This window comes from Solanum verrucosum, unplaced genomic scaffold (assembly GCF_900185275.1).
Source record: "Solanum verrucosum unplaced genomic scaffold, falcon-dt-bn FXZP01000007.1, whole genome shotgun sequence".
Classification (NCBI taxonomy): Eukaryota; Viridiplantae; Streptophyta; class Magnoliopsida; order Solanales; family Solanaceae; genus Solanum; species Solanum verrucosum.
This window is the reverse complement of record NW_026020177.1, coordinates 1,309,565-1,322,327: the sequence shown is the minus strand read 5'-3', so window position 1 is coordinate 1,322,327 and position 12,763 is coordinate 1,309,565. Positions and strand designations below refer to the sequence as shown.

Below are 12,763 nucleotides of genomic sequence, written 5' to 3'. Positions count from 1 at the left end.
TTGCACCATTTCTAGCTCTGTCGTTGTCGCCAACTAGACCTCCCACAACCTTGTGATGCCAACACAAATTTATGTTCAGAAAATATTGTCACTTGTATTTTTTCTTTGGTGCGAATAATATTCCTATTTGGTCCTTTGTTCAAGGCCCACCCTCCAAGATTGAAAATTCTATTTTTCTTTTCGGGGAGGAATCTTTTGAAATTCCAACATCCTTTCATTTTAAAATTATTAATATTGTAAGAATACATAAAATATATAAAAAAAAATTACGATAAAAAAGAATATAGTGCAACTACAAAATTAGTCATCAAATAGCTTATAGATAACAAGTATTTTTTGATAATTTGTTGTTAATCCATTATTAAAAAAGATTGTACAATGATTAAAAAAAATTATTCTAATGATGAGATTTATCGATTTCTAATCCCTATATTTTCTATAGTAGTTTTTTTTGTAAAATAAATTTGTTGTCTAATAGCTAGCGTAACATTAACTTACCTAGTTTTTGTGTTTGACATCCCTATTCATGAGGTTGTTCATTGCTTCACCGAGAAACTTTTTGACCTCTCTCTTGCAATAGTTGTTGTTTTTCTGTTTCTTTATTGTAGACTTCCTTTTCAAGATGGAACATTCTGCCTTTCTTTTCATGGAGTGCTTTTTAATAATGCCAACCTTTAGATTGAATAAGAATAATATTAATATTTGTGCGTCTTAACATGGAAATAAAAGTTTTTGTCATATAGTTTGGATGATATTTCTCTTATGATAGTAATATTGCAATCCAACAAGTTTTTGTTAAGAACTAATTATATATATGCTCTTAGAAAGTACAAATTAAACTACACACATTACAAAGTAATTATATTACTAACTCTCATTTTTTTATTATTGGTTAGAGATTCATAGGTCCTTAATTAGCATAAAAACTAGTTATATATAAAAAATTTATACAACTATAGAAAAATATAAAATATAAAATCCAAATAAGTTTGAATGTGATTTAGTAGTTCCAGTTTGAAATAAGAAAAATAGTTTAAGTTTTGCCTAACACACAAAACAAATGTTCTAATTCAATTTATTTTTAGGAATAAGGTAGGACAAAACAAGCGATAATATAATTAAGTTGAGGATTCATGATATAAGTAATGATTAATAAAAATCCGAATTCGAAAGCATGATATAAAGAAAAGAAAATGTCATACATACAGAGGGATCTAGGTGGGGGATCGTGAGTTCAGATGAACTAGTTATCATGATACTAGAGTTGCAAGGAAAAGAAAAAAAATATATGTGTCATGACCGATTCCGGTCGTTATAGAAAAGCCAATAGGGAAAAATTTTGGATCGGAAATTTTTTTTGTAGTAACTTGGAATTTCCCAACATAGTCCATATTTAGAAGAAATCAGAGTCATTAAAGTCTAGGAAAATCTGGTAACAATTGGGTGACCTAATTATTTATTTAATCACACGAGTATATAGCTAAGAATTTAAGGAATCTGTACGACTTTACATAATTGAAATTGGGTGAATAGAACTCCCGAAATTGATCTTAGCGTGAACATGTATTTTCTGAGTGTCATGGGATGTAGGTGATGGTTGTGATTTCGTTGTGTGATATATGTTTCTTCTTGCTTCATTATAGTGTGTATGTATGCGAATGTTGCATTATTGATCACACTAATTGTAAATGAGATTGATGAATGTCATTAATCATGACTTGATTGTATGATTATGAGAATATACTTGTGATTATGGCTGTGGCTTATTGAATGGATCAGGTGTTGCTATCCAACACACTAACTTGGATCGATTGCCACGTTCCGGCATAAACATTGGATTAAGTACCACGTTCCAGTATGCTAATAGTTTCGATTTGGGTTCCATGAGAGGATCAATGACTTGACAAAATTATGTATATTGAGAAATGTGAAATTGTGCATTGTTCGTAAATGATGTTGTTATTGTATATGTTGGTGTCTGCATGTTATTATTATGTTGCATTGGCTAATTTATGTTGCACTTAGTGGGATAGCTGCATGATACTAACAATACACTATGGTTGTGTATGGATACTGTACTTGTTCTTTGTTTGTTGAGTACAGGGAATCTTCAGGAGGCTATTAACAAACATCACTCAGATTCTAGCACTACCGGTGGAAGGTAATGATTTTATAGTTTATTGTGATGCTTCACATTCTGGTTGAATGTTGTGTTATTGCAAGATAAGAATGTTATAGCTTATGCATCGCGATGATTGAAGGTTCATAAGAGGAATTACCCAACGCATGATTAGGAGTTGGCAGCGATATTGTTTGCTCTTAAGATCTGGCGACATTACCTGTATGGTGTCAAGTGTGAAGTGTTTACTGATCATCGTAGTTTGCAGCATATGTTCACCCAAAAGGATCTGAATTTGAGACAGTGAAGGTGGATGGAGTTACTTAAAGATTATGATGTCACTAATCAATACCATCTGGGTAAGGCTAAGTAGTGGCAGATCCTTTAAGTCGAAAAATGGTGAGTATGGGTAGTTTAGCTTGCTTGAGTGTAACTAGACGACCCTTGGCTAAGGAAATTCAGACATTGCAGTTTAAGTTCATACCTTTGGGAATCTTAGAGATAGGTGGGGTGTTAGCTAGCATTGAAGTTAGGGCCACGTTCATTGAGGAGTTCAAGGACAAACAATTTGAGGATAAAAATTTGAATGAGCTTAAGAAGAAGAATGTGATTGGTAAGACACAAGAGACCACTCTTGATGCGGAAGGTTTGCTCAGTTTTAAAGGAAGGATTTGTGGTCTTTGATTTGATGACTTGATTCAGAAATTGTTGACAGAATTCCATGGTTCCTGATATTCCATTTATCCGGATGTGACCAAGATGTACCGAGGCATTTAATTTTGCATTCGTTGTTAGATCTTTTGGAAATTTTTGGGAACCTCAGTATTTAGTCATTTAAACATGCTTCCGTATCTTTAAATGTTTGGTTTCGTATTAATGGTTCTCCCACTAGAGGATTAGTGTGGGTGCCAATCACGATGGACTGGGTCGTGACAATATGGAAACTCTAGATCATGTGAAAATGACAGTGTCACTCACTTAAAGGACAAGAATTATGAATTTCAATTCTCACGTGGCCTAGTGACTCTTTCACTCTTGCTCAATGATCCAAAATGAAAGCATGATACAAAGTTGGGTAAGAGATTCAAGTATTCAAAGTGGAGAGATCAGGTGAAACACTTGATGCTCTTTTGCACTTCCTATGCTCTTCAGAGTAAAATTGATCTTATGTTGGGAGACGGTTCATTTCCTCAAAGTTGAAACACAAATGGTAATGTACCCAGCATTGCGTTGCGACATTAAATTGTGAGCTTGATGAGAGACACCCAATTGGTATGAATGCTTAGTGACTTGTATGGGGCCTCTCGGGGTATGATGTTCCATGTTATGCCTAGGGGGATACCTTGGGTTGTGACACATTGCAATATAGCAAAGATAGAACAATTAAGATCCTCATAGAACAAAACTCAAAGTGACTTCTTTCAAAAAATTCATCAAACATTTAGGGCATATATAGTTTCTACTAACAAAACTAAATTATCTGAAAACATGGAAAACCAATGTTGGGATATTTAAATTCTACCACTATCATCTCTGCTCCCTCTCCCTCCTTCGTTGCTGCCACTGTTTGCACCATACCTAGCTTTGTCATTGTCGCCAACTAGACCTCCCACAATTTGTTGAACCTTGTGATGCCAACATAAATTTATGTTGTTCAGAAAATAATCTCACTTGTATTTTTTCTTTGGTGTGAATAATATTCCTATTTGGTCCTTTGTTCCAGGCCCTCCCTCCAAGATTGAAAATTCTATTTTTATTTTCAAGGAGGAATCTTCTAAAATTCCAACATCCTTTCATTTTAAAATTATTAATACTGCAAGAATACATAAAATATATATACAAAAATTACGATAAAAAATATATAGTGCAACTTCAAAATTAGTCGTCAAATAGCTTATTGCTAACAAGTAGTTTTGATAACTTGTTGTTAATCCATTAGTAAATAAGATTGTACAATGATAAAAAAAATTATTCTAATGATGAGATTTATCGATTTCTAATTTCGATATTTTCTATAGTAGTTTTTTTGTAAAATAAAATTGTTGTCTAATAGCTAGCGTAACATTAACTTACCTTGTTTTTGTGTTTGACATCCCTATTCATGAGGTTTTCATTGCTTCACTGAGTAACGTTTTGACCTCCCTCTTGCAGTAGTTATTGTTTTTCTATTTCTTTGTTGTAGACTTCCATTTCAAGATGGAACATTCTGCCTTTCTTTACATGGAGTGCTTTTTAATAACCCCAACCTTTAGATTAAATAAGAATAATATTAATATTTGTGTGTCTTAACACGACAATAAAAGTTTTTGTCATATAGTTAGGACGATATTTCTCTTATGATAATAATACTGCAATCCAGGAAGTTTTTGTTAAGAACTAATTTTATATATGCTTTTAGAAAGTACAAATTAAGCTACACACATTACTAAGCAATTATATTATTAACTCTCATTTTTATTTATTTATCATTGGTTAGATATTCATTGGTCCTTAATTAGGATAAAAACTAGTTATATATAAAATTCTATACAACTAAAGAAACATATAAAATATAAAATCCAAATAAGTTTGAATGTGATTTAGTAGTTCCAGTTTGAAATAAGAAAAATAGTTTAATTTTTGCCTAACATACACAAAACAAATGTTCTGATTCATTTTATTTTCAGGAATAAGGTAAGATAAAACAAGCAATAATATAATTAAGTGGAGGATTCACGATATAGGTAGTGATCAATAAAAATCTGAATTCGGATGAATGATGTAAATAAACGAAAATGTCATACATACAGAGGGGAGCTAGGTGGGGGGTTCGTGGGTTGAGACGAACCCATTAGCATGATGCTAGAGTTGCAAAAAAAAGAAAAAAATATATATGTGTAACGACCGATTCCCGTCGTTATAGAAAAGCCAACAGGGAAAATTTTTGGTTAGAAAGATATTTTCGTAGTAACTTGAAATTTCCCAACCTAGTCTAGATTTGACCCAAATGGGTGACATTAAAGTCTAGGGAAATCTGGTAACAATTGGGTGACCTAATTATGAATTTGATCACATGAGTAGATAGATAAGAATTTAAGGAACCTGTACGACTTTACGGAATCGAATTCAGGTGAGTAGAACTCATGAAATTGATCTTAGCGTGAACGGGTATTTTCTGAGTGTCATGGGATGAAGGTGATGGTTGTCATTTCATGTTGTGTGATGTATGTTTGTTCTTGCTTCATTATAATATGTGTATGTATGCAAATGTTGCATTATTGATCACACTAATTGTAAATGAGATCAATGAATGCCATGAATCATGACTTGATTGTACGATTATGAGAATATACCTGTGATTGAGGTTGTGGCTTATTGAATGGATCGGGTGTTGCGTTCTAACACACTAACTTGGATCGGTTGCCACGTTCCAGCATAAACATTTGATCGGGTACCACGTTCCAGTATGCTAATAGTTTGGGTTTGGGTTCCAAGAGAGGTTCAATGACTTGACAAAATTTTGTATCTTGAGAAATGTGAAATTGTACATTGTTCGTAAATGATGTTGATATTGTATATGTTCGGTGTCTGTATGTTATTATTATGTTGCATTTACTTATATATGTTGCACTTAATGGGATAGCCGCGTGATCCTACCAGTACACTGTGGTTGTGTACTGATACTGCATTTGTTCTTTGTTTGTTGAGTACAGGGCATCTTTAGGCGGCTATTGATAGACCTCGCTTAGAGGATCAGTGATCATTCGAATTCAATGGTGAGCCAGTTGTTCGGGGCTGCCATAAGTTCTCTTTTCTGTCGATGTCCACATTTCGGACTTAGACTAGTACTTTAGTTAGTCTTATGTTTAGTTTGGGGTTGTACCCCTTCTTGTTTAGACTTGTGGTTGAACTTTTGATGTTTTGATACATTTACTTTCAAGTTCTAGGAATTTAATTCCACAATTCATTGTTAGATCTTTTGGAAGTCTATGGGAATTTCAGTATTTAGTCATTTAAACCTGCTTTCGTATCTTTAAATACTTGGTTTCGTGTTAATTAGTTAGTATTAATGGTTCTTCCACCGGAGGGTTAGTGTGGGTGCCAATCACTATAGTCTAGGTCGTGACAAAGTTTGTATCAGAGCCTAGGTTTGTTGATCTCAATGTATCAAAACGAGTCTAGTAGAGTCTTGCGGAACGGTACGGAGACGTCTGTACTTTTGTTCGAGAGGCTATAGGACTTTGGGAAATCTCTCTGTTTATCTTGTCTCCCTTAGTGCTAAAGCTTGATTCCAATTGGTATCTGCCAATTCAAATTGATATCTAACCTCCTTCACTCTTCTGTCCGTAGATGGTTAACACTAGATTCAGCGGCGTCAGGCCCGTAGCTCCCGTCAATGCTCTAGATGAGGAATCTGCAGCGAGAGGTTGCGGTTGAGGCAGGTGTTGAGGAAGAGCTAGGGGTAGAGGCCGAGGAAGTGGCACCTACTAGGTATGGATCACTGGTTGAAAATGCTCACAAAAAGAGGCCCCTCCTGCACACCATGAAAACGTAGAGGAGAATATTAAGGTTCAGGATGAGGAGAATGTAGGACAAGAGGAAGAGGTGCATGCTGAGACTACAAGTATCCCTCTCATAAAACCAATGTTAGCTCAACAGATCATGTCGTTCTTGAAAGTATTGGTTGGTCCTGGAGTGCTTCCCCTTGTTCAAGCAACTCAAGCTCCACCCAATCCCCCTATTGCTACAGTTGTCCCCTAAGGTGGGTGGGAATGTAGGTAATGACGTTTTCTTCCGTTCTTTATTGGGTCCTGTTATGACTGGTAATGAGCATGAGATGTTGACCAAGTTCTTGTAGTTGAAACCACCTGCGTTCCATGGTTCCGAGAGCGAGGATGCGTATGATTTCATCCTAGATAGCTACGAGAGGCTTCATTAGGTGGGAATTTTCCATCAGCATGGCGTTGAGTTTGTGACTTTTCAACTTCAAAGTGAGGCAAAGTAGTGGTGGAGAGCTTATGTGGAATGCAGATCTTCAGGTTTACCTCCACTTACTTGGACCCAGTTTCGTGTCCTATTTTTAGAGAAATATGTGCCTCGGTCTTTTAGATATCGTAAGAAGGATGAGTTCATGGCTTTGGAGCAAGGTGGTATGTGTGTGGCTGCTTATGAGGCCAAGTTTCATGCCATATCGAGATATGCTACGCAATTGGTGACTACTGAGGAAGAGAGGATCCATTTATTTATTAAGGGACTAAATTATGAGTTGCAGGTATTATCTGTTCATATGACCTCTACAGGGAGGAGCTTTAATGAGGTAACATACTTTGTGAAGAAAGTGGAGGGGTTGAGGTGAGACGGTCTGGCTAAGGCACTGACTAAAACGACTAAGAACTCGGGTAACTTTCAAGGTTCTTACTCCAAAGGTTCAGGGAGGCCAACACTTGCTGCCAGGCCAATTCAGTCCGCTATGCCCACCTCTACAGGTAATTACTTGGGAACTCTACCTCATAATTTGATTCAGGATAGCCAGGGAGTCGTACCTTCGACAAGCAGCAGCCCATCCTTTGATCGTACTTACTATAACTATGGAGAAACTGGGCATATGAGGAGAGATTGTCCCCACCCACGCATGATGGTTTTCGTGCAACAACAGTCTAAAGTAGTGGTACCCGCAGTAAATGGTAAAATGGTCGAGGGCATCCACACGGTGGGGGAGGAGGAAATCAGCGAGGCCACAAAGGTACGGAAAATGGTAACACAGGCAAAGGTATGATACAACCAGGCAAGGAAGTCACCCGGCATGATGATAGGGCTCAGTGTTTTGCCTTTCCAGGCAATAACGAGGCACATACGTCTGACGCAGTGATCACGAGTACTATTCTTCTTTGAGACTAGATGGCTAATGTGTAATTTGATATGATTTCTAGTTATTCTTATGTGTAAGGAGATTTGCCTCAACAATTGCTATTATTTGTGATATACTTGATGCCCCCATCCATGTTTCTACCTTAGTTGGAAAGTCAGTCATAGTCACCCATGTCTATCGTGCTTGTCCTATTTTGTTTATGGTTTTCAGACTAGGGTTGATTTGGTGATTTTGGATATGACTGACTTTGACATAATCTTAGGCATAACTTGGTTGTCCCCCTATTACGATGTGCTTAATTGTAATACTAAGTCTGTAACTCTAGAAATTCCTGGAAGGGAAAAGTTAGAGTGGGAAGGGGTGTACAAGCCTATGCAAGCTAAGATCATATCCTCCATTCAGGCTAGGAAACTTGTAGGGTAGGGTTGTTTAGCGTATTTGGATCATATTCGGGATGTTGAGGTTGAGTCTCCATCTATTAAGTCTATTCATGTGGTATCAAAATTTAGAGAAGTAGTTCCTACTAATCTGTCGAGTATGCCTCCTGATAGAGATATATAATTCTGCATTCATTTACAACCTGATACTCATCCTATTTCCATCCCTCTATATCCCATAGCTCTGGATGAATCAAGAGAGCTTAAGATTCAAATCCAAGAGCTTCTTGATAAAGGATCTATTCGTCCTAGTGCTTCCCCATGGGGTGCTCCAGTTATTTTTTGTTAAGAAAAAGGATGGTAGTATGAGGATGTGTATAGATTATCGGGAACTGAATAGGGTTACCAATTCAGAATAAGTATCCATTGCCTCAAATAGATGATCTTTTCGACCAATTACACGGTGCATCAGTTTTCTCCAAGATTGATCAAAGGTATGGTTACCATCAATTGAACATTAGGCTTGAGGATGTGCCCAAGATGGCATTTAGAACCCTCTATGGGCACTACGAGTTTCTAGTTATGTCGATTGGGTTGACTAATTCGCCTACTACTTTTATGAGTTTGATGAATAATATGTTCAATCCCATTCTTGATTCATTTTTTATAGTCTTTATTGATGACATTTTGGTTTATTTGAAAAGTGAGGAAGAGCATACCGACCATCTTCGTATTATTCTAGGTGTTCTTGGGAAACAAAGGTTGTATTCTAAATTTTGTAAGTGTGAATTTTGGTTGACTTCAATTACCTTTTCAGGGCATGTAGTTTCAAATAAAGAGGTAATGGTAGACCCCCAAAGGATTGAAGAGGATAAGAATTAGGTTTGGCCTAGCTCTTTGACGGAAATTAGAAGCTTTGTGGGGCTCACTAGCTACTATCATCGATTTGTGAAGAACTTTGACCAAAAAAGAGGTACCCTTTGAATGGACTGGAAAATTTGAGGATAGCTTTCAAAAGCTCAAGACTCTCTTGAGCACAACACCTATTCCAGCACTACAGGTGGAATGTAAAGATTTAATAGTTTATTGTGATGCTTCACATTCTGTTTGGTTGTTGTGTTAATGCAAGATAAAAATGTTATAGCTTATGCATCACGACAGTTGAAGGTGCATGAGAGGAATTACCCAACGCATGATTTGGAGTTGGCAGCGATAGTATTTGCTCTTAAGATTTGGCGACATTACTTATATGGTGTCAAGTGTGAAGTGTTTACTGATCATCGTATTTTGCAGCATGTGTTCACCCAAAAGGATCTGAATTTGAGATAGCAAAGGTGGATGGAGTTACTTAAAGATTATGATGTCACCAATCAATATCATCTGGGTAAGGCTAATGTAGTGGCAGACGCTTTAAGTCGAAAAGCAGTGAGTATGGGTAGTTTAGCTTGCTTGACTATAACTAGACGACCCTTGGCTAAGTAAATTCAGACTTTGGAGTCTAAATTCATACAGTTGGGCATCTCAAAGAAAGGTGGGGTGTTAGTTACCATTAAAGTTAGGGCCACGTTCATTAAGGAGATCAAGGCCAAGCAATTTGATGATGAAAATTTGAACGAGCTTAAGAAGAAGACTGCGATTGGTAAGGCACAAAAGACCACTCTTGATGCGCAAGGTTCGCTAAGTTTTAAAGGAAGGATTTGCGGTCCTCAAGTTGATGACTTGATTCAGAAATTGTTGACAGAATCCATGGTTCTCGATGTTCCATTTATCCTGGTGTGACCAAGATGTACCGAGGCATTTAATTTTGCAATTCTATGTTAGATATTTTGAAAATTTATGGGAACTTCAGTATTTAGTCATTTAAACCTTCTTCCGTATCTTTAAATGTTTGGTTTCGTATTAATGGTTCTCCCATCAGAGGGTTCGTGTGGGTCCCAATCACGATGGTCTGGGTCGTGACAATATGGCAACTCTAGATCATGTGAAGATGAGAGTGTCACTCACTTGAAGGACAAGAATTATGAATTTCAATGCTCACATGGCCTAGTGACTCTTTCACTGTTGCTCAATGATCCAAAATGAAAGCATGATACGAAGTTGGGTAAGAGATTCAAGTATTCAAAGTGGAGAGATCAGGTGAAACACTTGATGCTCTTTTGCACTTCCCATGCTCTTCGGACTAAAATTGATCTCATATTGGGAGACGGTTCATTTCCTCAAAGTTGAAACACAAAGGGTAATGTACCCGGTGTTGCGTCACGACGTTAAATTGTGAGCTTGATGAGAGACACCCAATTGGTATGAATGCTTAGTGGTATGATGTTCCATGTTACGCCTAGAGGGATACCTTGGGTCGTGACACATTGTAATATAGCGAAGATAGAACAATTAAGATCCTGATAGAACAAAGCTCAAAGTGATTTCTTTCAAGAAATTCATCAAACACTTAGGGCACAAATAGTTTTTACTAACAAAAATAAATTATTGTTTGAAAACATGGAAAACCAATGTTGGGATATTCAAATTCTACCACTATCATCTCAACTCCGCTCTCCCTCCTTCGTTGCTACCACCATTTGCACTATTACTAGCTCTGTCATCGTCATCAACTAGACCTCCAACAATTAGTTGAACCTCATCTGCCAACACCAATTGAGGTTGTTCAAAAAATATTCTCACTTGTATTTGTCCTTTGGTGTGAATAGTAATATTATTTAGTCTTTTGTTCCAGGCTCTGTCTCCAAGATTGAATATTCTATTGTTCTTTTCGGGGAGGAATCTTCTTCTGACATTCTAACACCCTTTCATTTAAAATAATTAATATTGTAAGAATACATAAAATATATATAAAAATTACAACCAAAAAAATAGTGCAACTAAAAAATTAGTCGCCAAATAGCTTATGGCTAACAAGTATTTTTTGATAATTTGATGTTAATATGGTTATTAAATAAGATTATATAATGATAGCTTTTTTATTCTAATGATGAGATTTATCAATTTCTAATTCCTATATTTCCTATAGTGGTTTTTTTTGTTAAAAAAAATTGTTGTCTAATAGCTTGCGTAACATTAACTTACCTTATTTTTGTGTTTGACATCCCTATTCACGAGGTTGTTCATTGCTTTACCAAGAAACTTTTTGACCTCACTCTTACCTTGGTTGTTGCTTTTCTTTTTCTTTGTTGCAGACTTCCGTTTAAAGATGGAACATTCAACTTTTCTTTTCATGGAGTGCTTTTTAATAACCCCAACATTTGGATTAATAAGAATAATGTAAATGTCTTTGTGTCTTAACATGACAATAAACGTTTAGTGTCATATAGTTAGGAGTTTGTCATGGAAATCACTTCTTGCAAAAATGCAAGGTAAGACTTAGTAAATATTTCTTACACACGTATATATACTTGCGCAAGAAACTTAGTCAAACAAGCTATAGTAGTCCAGCAAAATGCAAATAATGTAAGAGCTTACTTCTTTTACTTCAGTGGTTTCTTGATCAACTTCAAACTTTGAGAAACCCTTGAATACATATTTTCTTACCTCTAAAATAGAACGATATTTTTTGCTCGTATGATAGTAATACTGCAATCCAACAAATATTTTTGTTAAGAACTAACTATATATATGATTTTACAAAGTACAAATTGCACACATTATAAAGTAATTATATTACTAGCTCTCACTTTCTTGATATATCATTGGTTAGAGATTCACTGGTCCTTAATAATGATAAAAACTAGTTATATATAAAAATTTAAACAACTAAAGAAAAATACATTATATAAAATCCGAATAAGTTTGAATGTGATAGTATAGTTGTAGTTTAGTAGACCAATTTGAAATATGAAAATAAAGTTTAATTATCGTCTAATACAAACAAAAAGTATGTTGTGATTCTTTTTTCTTTCTTTTTTTTAGGAAAAAGAAAAGATAAAACAAGCAATAATATAATTAAGTGGAGGATTCACGATATTGGTAGTGATCAATAAATCCAAAAAATTGTATTTACCATGTCAAATCCTCTGCATCCATTTTCATGTTGTCTCTTTTCAGTTACCCATCCATGTAGCATCTCCTTGTATTTATGGTTAAGATGATCACAAATTGGTTCTTTGCAGGATTTGTACTAACCACTTGTGGATTATAAATGGTGTAACAGTTAACTTCACTATTAGAAGGTTCAATTCGGAAGCTAACATTACGAAAGACTGATCTTTTCTTCTTCTCATGATCAATCATGTTTTCACAAAGATATTTCTTTTGGAAAAACATAATATGATGGGAATATAAATATCAAACGGTTATCTTGAAAGGAAGTATCTTTTGAAAGAACTCAATTTCTTCTAATTTTGAAGAATTGTATAGTTCAAAGATGACATTTTTATCTTCTCATAAGCAAGAAAGTTCAAAATGTAG

At 35.5% G+C, this 12,763-nt stretch overlaps 1 protein-coding gene across 1 annotated transcript in view; it reads right to left on the bottom strand.

The window, feature by feature from the left end:
• The window catches only part of LOC125829084 (uncharacterized), a 1,125,066-nt gene that overhangs the window by 768,375 nt on the left and 343,928 nt on the right, over window positions 1-12,763 (bottom strand). The gene's annotated exons all lie outside the window — the stretch shown is intronic.